Source organism: Talpa europaea, assembly GCF_964194135.1.
Source record: "Talpa europaea genome assembly, chromosome: 3".
In the NCBI taxonomy this organism is placed as follows: Eukaryota; Metazoa; Chordata; class Mammalia; order Eulipotyphla; family Talpidae; genus Talpa; species Talpa europaea.
In genome coordinates this window covers 81,204,513-81,213,579 of record NC_140069.1, presented here as the reverse complement: position 1 = coordinate 81,213,579, position 9,067 = coordinate 81,204,513, and positions in this window count along the sequence as shown.

Sequence of the window (9,067 nt, the reverse complement as noted above, 5' to 3'; positions counted from 1 at the left end):
GATTGAGATACCTATTTCAAAACACTCCATAAGGCAAGACCAACTCCCTTTTCCCTCAGCTACACTGTAGCACATGTAGATGTGATAGTTTGAGAGGCTATACTGATTGTGTGGCATGGATATATTTTTTATATTTATATTTAATCTGATTCCAAAAAGGATTTGAAGAAGTTTACTGATTAAAAACTGATCAATACATGGGGATCTTTTTTTTTTTTTTTTTTTAAGGAACATGACCCATAGCCTAGGGCATCAAGTTCATTAATTCCCAAACCTTCTTATGAGGTAGGTCATTAACATCATCCATCTCAGGTTGGTTATAAGAAAAGGCTGAGAGAACACAAACTAAAGTCTAGAACTACTTTTATCAAAGGAAACATACAAGTTCTTACTGAGACTAAGTTTGATCACTTAGAAAAGATTCTTTGGTATCTGCAGGCAATTTTCTAGGGCTAGCTATCACTTAGTAATTTTGGTATTTTTCTAGAAAGTCCTGGAAGAATGTGACTTATTTCTTTTTTTTTTTTTTTAGATTTATTTATTTATTTATACAAGCACTGGGTACAGTCAGAAGCACGGGAGGGTGAGAGAATTCACCAGAGCCAGAGGGGGGAGCAGAGCAGGCAGAAGGACCGAAGTACACTGCTGAGGGGAGCAGCGGGCGGCAGGAGAGGTCTGCGCGCCATGTGGGACTCTCCTCCCATGGCCGGGGAGCAGCCAGGGATCGAACCAGCACTGCAGAGGCTGTGGGCACCTTTGCAACCCAGCGCTCAACCGCTGCGCCACCGGGGAGGTCTAGAATGTGACTTATTTCTTTTAGGCACTCAACCATAATTCACACAACTTCTATCAGATAAATTCTGGTACTAAACTGAGAGCTTAAATTACTTAGTAAATAAGCAAAAACTATTTGGCATGTAATTAGAGTTTATTACTGTTATAATAATTTAGAGTTGTGATATGATTTTTATTACGAAAGCAAAATTCATCCACTTGGCATAGGTTAAATTGCTGTATTAGTCTGTGTTTACAGAAAATCAACCAACCCACTAACTGACTGCCAACCAACAAATAAAAACAGCTAAAATAATCTATTATAAAATACTATATCATACACAAGGCTACAACAGTTGGCAACAACTAAGCCAAAGCCACTTCAGAAAATTGTTAATAGTTCTTCTCACTGTAAATGTACTGATTTCTAAAAAAGAGTAGTACTGCTAATGTTTAAGGTACAATCTCTGTTTTGCCAGTTACAATAGCTATCTGACTGTGCAAATTACCTACTTGATACATAGGGTACTTGTGAGAATTAAAAGATGTAATTTAAGTAAAAAAGCTTACTTCAGTGCTGGGCAAATATTAAGCATTTTATAATTCTAAGTTATCATCATCATTAAACACTTCTTGTTTATCCTAATGTATACATCATAAAATACTCCATATTTTCCACCTATATCTGGTGAATTATGATTTCCATAAAGTTCACGATATCAACAACTTTGCCTAATTCACTATTAAATCCCTTAGGCCTAAGCCAGTGCCTAATACATGAAAGGAGCTCCAAATATGTTTGCTATTAGATAAATACATACATATATACATTTTTAATGTATATGTAAGTTTATGTATATGACAATATGGATTATTTTTCATGACTGTTGAATTTCATTAAGACCCTGTTGCTTTAAGTGTAATATTTCTCACAATAATTTGAGGGCCAATTTCTGAAAAAAAAAATTTAAGATTTATTTATTTATGCATACAAGAGCTGGAGTACAGGCCAGAGGTGTGAGAGGGTGAGAGGATTCATCAGAGACAGAGTGGGGAGCAGAACAGGCGGAGTGACTGAAATACACTGCAACGGATGAAATTGGAGAGGTCTTCTGTGCCATGTGGGTTAGTTCCCTGGCCAGGGATGGAACTCCTGCTGCACTAGCTGCTGATAGCTTGATAGTGCTGAGACTTAACCTCTTGGGCCACTAGGGTGTTCCTTCTGAAATTTTTAACACACTTATTTTAACCCTTTCCTGACCACTTTCAGGTTCAAATTATGTACTTTCATATCAGATCTTTTAAAAAAAATATTTTATTTGATTGTTTATTTATTTTTGTATAGAAGAACTGGGTTGTAGGCCAGAGGTGCAGAGAGTGAGAGGATTCACCAGGAACAGAAGAGGTGAATTTACTGAAATACACTGCTAAGGGGAGCAGTGGGCAAGACAGGAGAGGTCTGCTGCATCATGTGGGTTTGCTCCCTGGCTGGGGATTGAACTCAGGCCATAGCTGTTGATAGCACTGAGATTTAATACCTAGGTTACCAGGGAGGCACGTCATAACAGATCTTTTTAAAGGAAAGGAGGTTATCATTTAATGTGTATGAACCAAAATGAAAAGGAAGAAATGGCATCAGTGAATTTCTAGATTTTCTCAGCTCCAGAATGTTTTTTAATATCTGTGGCTTTATCCCCTAAGACTGAATGTAGCTCAACAGATGACCTTTCTGATTTGGACAGCCCAAAGCACAGGGCAAGGTACCAGGCTTCATCCTAACAGGAAAAGTCCCACATAAATTTCCTTCTCTGGTCATCCCACTCTTCTTAGTTAAAGCAAATGTATCTTCTTATTAGTCCCTGTTCTCCTAGACTATTATATTAGAAATAGAGGCTTCTTGTTGATCACCATTCTTCTAAGACTCAGAATCTTACTGGAGGAGACAAGGGTGTATAGTTAAACAATAACTGAGCCAATACCTTACTCTTATTCAGTGGGATAAATTTAATAGAACAAAATATACTATTATGAGATCATGTTGACTATAGAAGGTTATTTCTGATATAGAGGACATTAATGCCAACATATACTTATTATTCAAAACCTAGACATAGCAATAAATTTTGCTTCTATTTTTATTTTAAAATTAATTCTATTTTTAAACTAGATTATATATAGTCCAAACATCAAAACCTTATGGAAAAAATACACAAAGAAAAATCTCAATTTCACCCTTCCACAACTGCTTATACCAAGTATTGGCCCTAATTAGTAGCAATTTTTATTAGTTTCCTTCATAGCTTTCCAATGTTTTGTTAAATAAAACCAGATGCAAATATATTCATTTGACTCATTTATTACACAAAATGTAATATGTAATATGCAGTGTTCCTCATACCTTTTGTTTAACTAACTCTAGATTCTAGAGATTTCTCTCCATTTTAGTGCAGAGATTTTTTTCTTTTTTATAACTTCATAGAATTCTATTCGCAGATGTTTCACAGCTTATCCAAGTCCACTTGGATTATTTCCAAATTTAAATAATGCTGCAGTAAATAATCTTGTACGTTATATATTTCATATATGATTTGATATAAATCTCAATTACTGGAATTGCTGAGTAAATGAGTATAGAGATTTATAATTCAGATAGATAATGACAAATTACTTTGTTTAGGAGGTGGAAAGCCAAATTATATTCTGCAGAAGTAGAGACACCAATTCCAACACTGACAGCTGCTTTACCTTCTCTAATTTCTCCCATGAACAGGTAATAATTAGAGTAATAGTCACTTATCATAAAATATTTCTTAATTTCTTCTGTTTTCTATATATAACATGTATAAGAGAATTCTTATTACTTTCACCTAAATCTAATTATTAAGCATATTTCATTGCTGCATTTAAGAAAAACTTTATATTTTTTTCATTACAATTGATGGGAGTTTGTATTTTTATGTATAAAATCTGTTTGAAGAAACATGTTATAATCATGGTATTAATGAATGACAAAAAATATCTAAACATAATCTGGATTTACATGGGATTACTGTGAATAGGATATGAGTTTTGCTTCAAAATAAAGACCTATATTTATGTTATATGAACACAACTAATTATGCAAAACAATACTGCATTTTGGCTCGATATGTAAAATAATAATTATTAAAATACTCATTTTGACTGTCACATAATAGTTATTGATATATTAGACCCATTTATAAATAACTTTAATGAATCTGAGTTATGCTTCTGGATTTAGTAATTTTTTTTTTTTTTTTTTTGTTATAGAGGCATGCTTTTTTTTTTTTTTATTTATTTATTTGTTTATTTGTTTTTTGTTTATACATGCACTGGGTACAGTCAGAAGCACGGGAGGGTGGGAGAATTCACCAGAGCCAGAGCGGGGAGCAGAGCAGGCAGAAGGACCGAAGCACACCGCTGAGGGGAGCAGCGGGCGGCAGGAGAGGTCCGCGCGCCATGCGGGACCCTCCTCCGGTGGCTGGGGAGCAGCCGGGGATCGAACCGGCGCCGCAGAGGCCGCGGGCAGCCTCGCAACCCAGCGCCCAACCGCTGTGCCACCGGGGAGGCCCAAGGATTTAGTAATTTTTTTCCCTTAAAAGAGGACTCTCTGTTGGGCTTCCCTGGTGGCTCAAGGGGTTAAGATGCAGTACTATGAAGCTACCTCAGCAATTGCAGCATGAGTTGGATACCTTTTCAGGGACCTACATGGTGCAGCAGATAGTCCAATATTGCCCGTTGCCCCCCTCAGCAGTGTATTTCCATCAATCTGCCTGTTCTGCTCCCCACTCTGTCTCTGGTGAATCCTCTCACCCCCCACACCTCTGGCCTGTATCCCAGCTCTTGTATGCATAAGTAAATCTTTAAAAAGGAAAAAGAGGACTCCTTGTTTTTGAATTTGTCTAGATTCTAATATATGGGTGGCAACCCCCTCAATATTCTGTACCTCAGTCAGGTACTGGATTCTGCTTGGTCAATGACTCTTTGCCCAAGTAGAGTTGTTTTTTTATCATCTCTTTTTCTCTTGACTCTAGGTTTTAATTGTTCCATTTCCCCATTCATCTTCGATTTAATGGGTTGACCATAATATTAACCTCTTTTATGAGATTATCACATCTTCTCTTTCAGAAGCTTTCTTTCCTGCAGCATAATTTTGAGCTAGCCTGATCTGCAGCAGATTATAGTTTTCCTTCTAAATTCTTTACTGTTACCTGTGCAAGAGTCTGGAGTCCTATTTCTAAACCCTAGCTCACCAACTGGATTCTGGAGCATATGAACCAGAATTAATCACTCTCCAAATATCTGCCTTGATCATTCACTGTCATAGAAATCAAAGCAGGATGACTCTGTGGCAAAGGAATAAGAAAATCTCTACTTAAACATCACACCTATACAAACTAATTCAAAATGGTACTTGGATTTCATTGTAAAACATAAAACTGTTTAAAAGAAACAGAGAAGAAAGTCTTTGGATACTAAAAGTAGGCAAATCGTTCTTAGACTTGACATCAAAGACACAATCCATAAGAGGCAAGTTGATAAATCAGATCTGAACAAATTGGACACCAAATGACAGACTGGGAGAAAATATTTACAAATCACATGTCTAAGGCCATGTATCTCAAATACAGAAGGCTGAAAGCTCAACATTAAATAAACAATCGAATTAGAAAATGAGCAAAATACATTCATAGACATTTCATAAAAGAAAATAAATGGCAAATAAGCAATTGAACAATGTAAAGCATTATTAGTCATTAGAAAAATGCAAATTAAAACCATAATGAGATACCACCATATAACTATCAGAGTGGCTAAAATAAAAAATAGTGGTAACATCAAATAATAACGAGGATTCAAAGAAACTGATGACTCATAAATTGCTGGCAGCAATATCAAGTGCTACAGCTACTGCAAAATAGCTTGCCAGTGTCTGTAAGAACTGATCATGAATCTGCCATATACCTCAGCAATTGTATTGCTCAGACTTTATCCCAGATAAATGAAGACTTATTTCTACACACAAATCTGTACATGAATGCACATTATAGTAGCTCCAAACTTAAGACAACCCAAATGTCCTACAATGAGTAAATTGTCAAACAAACTCTGGTATAGCTGCAGTATGGAATATTACCTATCAGTAAAAAAGAATTAACTACTTTTAGACACAACAGCTTAAATAACCTCGAACAAATTGTATTGATTGATAAAAGCCAGTCACAGAAGGGCACTTTCTATATCATTCAATTTATGTAGCATTCTTAAAATAATTTAATTATAGCAATGCAAGACAACGTAAAGGTTACCAGGGGCTAGGGAAGTAGCAAGGGCCTAAATATGTCTATAAAGAAATAATAAGTCTTGTGATGATGGTTCAGTCAAGTATCTTGATTGCGTTGGTGGTTGCATAAGCTACACATGCAAAATTGCATATATATATACACACAAGTGAATACATGCATGAGAGGTAAAATCAGAACAAATTGTATGGATTGTACAGTTAATTTCTTAATTTTGACGTAGTACTATAGTGGTATGAAATGCTAATTATGGGGAATATGACAGGAAGAGTACAAACAATTTCCCTGTACATTTCTCTGCAACCTCTTGTGGACTTTTACTTTTAAAAACATACAAAAATTTAAAATCTTCTATTTAGTAATATATATATGCTTAAGTTCAACTAAACCATGGAACAGAAGAAGGTATTTACAATTTGTATATCCAGCCAAGAATGTTAGTCTTAATATATGAAGATTAATTATAAGCCAAAAAGAAAACTAAGTTTTTAAATGAAGAAAGGATGAGAACAGGCAATTTCAAAATAAAAAGTGGCATATGTGAAAACCTAATTAGAAATCATAGGAAATCAAGAAAATGCAAATTTAGACAATAAAGAAATACCAGTCTGTATTTCACATACTCATATAAATTGTCTTAAAATGCCAAATACGGTAAGCTTTTAATATAGATTCTGCCTAGAAAGAGAAAAGCCAATTTTTCTAATTTAATATATGTTCATAGAACCCAAGTCTCAATACACAAAACATAATTAGATACCAAATGACTACACAACTATGTACTTGGAAGAAATTGAACGCGATTTAAATTCTACTGAACAAATTCCCACTTACTAAAGGTTACTTTTATAATATATCCAAATATATAGTTACCGTATTTTTCATTTTCTTCCTAATGCAAGCTAATAAGATTTAGCAGTCAAGCACTTAAAAATCAAGAGGATTTTATTACACTTCTGTGTGTTACTAGATGAAACAGTAAGGAAAAAATAGCAGAATTAAATTTAGTGAAAACATTCACAAGATTGGATATTTATTAAGAAGTGGGCTGACTACTTTGTTACATGGCTGGAGCGCAAAAGCTAGGACTTGGAGGTACACATGAATGCATAGCTGAACATGGCTAATAGAAATTCAGGAGACAGACTTGTAGTCCTCAACTCTTAAGAAATTAGGAATAAAAGTGTTCATTTGGCCCTTCATGAAGGTAGCAGGTGGTGTGTCTTACCAATAACCAGAATGGATGTTTTGCTTTCTTATGTAGCAGAAGAGAAATCTGTGACTTGATATAAATGAAACAGCTGATTAAAGTAAAACTTTAGAGGTGCCAGGGTACTAAAACCCTATGCCATGTGAAATTTACACTCAAAGTAGCAGTGCATCTCAAATACTAATTGTTCTACAGCTGTTTTGGGGGCGGGGGAGGGAAATCCCTTACCGTTGTTAAACCATACCCTGGAGTAGATTCGTCTTGGGCTAAAATCATCCCTGGGTTGTCAGTAATTTCAATTGACGTCAACCCTTGGAAAAAGGCAGGAAACTGAAGGAAATGTTCCCTGACCTGGGTCTGGTATAACCTGCTCTTTCAAAAGCCTGGAGTATCCTGTTCCTTTACAAAGAAGCAAAGCTGTTTTGCAGTGAGGATGCTGATACACTTAAGGAAGTTGCTATATGGCACAGACACTGCTCTGGCTTGATAAGGCACACCTATGTCCAAGTGATGGCGAAGACCTAGTCAAGAAACAAACTAAGCCCATTTAAGTTGGAGCTAACCAGCTAAGGGGTTTCCTTATGGCTCACACCTAATTCAATTTGAGTCAAGACAGGGTAAAAGAAAGAATGTTCTAAGAATGAAGGTCCCTTTCTTTGAAATGACAGTTGCCGGTGCCTCCATGGAGAATGTGGGCATTTGCACCTTTGAGCTAAAACCTGGACTTTGGCAAGATGCACCTTTGAGCTAAAACCACTGCAGCTATGGTTCCTACTGTGAAAAGTAAGCTGTAGACTAGGAGAGGTATTTACAACACCTATTTCTCACTGACAAAGAGTAAATGTCCAGAATATCTAAAGAATTCCTGCCTATCAGTAAGAAAAAAAGGCAGGGGCCTCCCTGGTGGCGCAGGGGGTTAAGACGTAACCTATGAAGCTATCCGCAGCCACTGCAGCAGTTCAATCCATGGCCAGGGAGCAACCTGCATGGTGCAGCAGACCTCCCCTGCCTCACCCGCTGCTCCCCTCAGCAGCGTATTTCAGTCAATCTGCCTGTTCTGTTCCCCACTCTGTCTCTGGTGAATCCTCTCACCCCCAACACTTCTGGCCTGTACCCCAGCTCTTGTATGCATAAATAAATAAACCTTTTAAAAAAAAGGCAAACCAATTTTAGAAATGGGCAAAAGATTAACTGGTTCCTTTAGTGAAGGAAAAGAGGCATGTGAGACTCAAGTCAAGGCTGGCTGGAAATGGCAGGTAGGCGTAAGAACAGTGCCTAGTATCTGTGCCAATTCCACAAAACCTAGAGGGTCACTGTAGGGTAAGTAAATGATAACAGGCTTTTCTGCCCTCCCATTAGGATTGATGATGGATCTTTGCGGTCCTGAATGCATGCCTGATGGCGGGCACCTGGGACAGGGTGTGGGCATAGGTAGATGGGATTCACCTGGGCTGAGAGACTGGGCTTATAAGGGTGGTGTCACGGGGTCGCCAGCAGAACGAATGTAAGAGCAGAGTGAAAGAGAGAAGCAGAGAGGAATAGAAGAGCAAGAAGAGCGAAAGAAAAGCAGAAGCCACGAGAGAAGACCAAAAAGAATGAAGACTTGCTGGGGGCTGGGAGGCCTGTCAGCCTCCTGGCCCCCCAGAACCCTTGCCTGCTATGTACCTGGTAAATCCCAATAGAAGCCTGCAAAAGCTACTGAGGGCTCTAGGAATCCTCCTTCACCTCGTCTGCTCAGATCATAGAGATCCTGCACTGT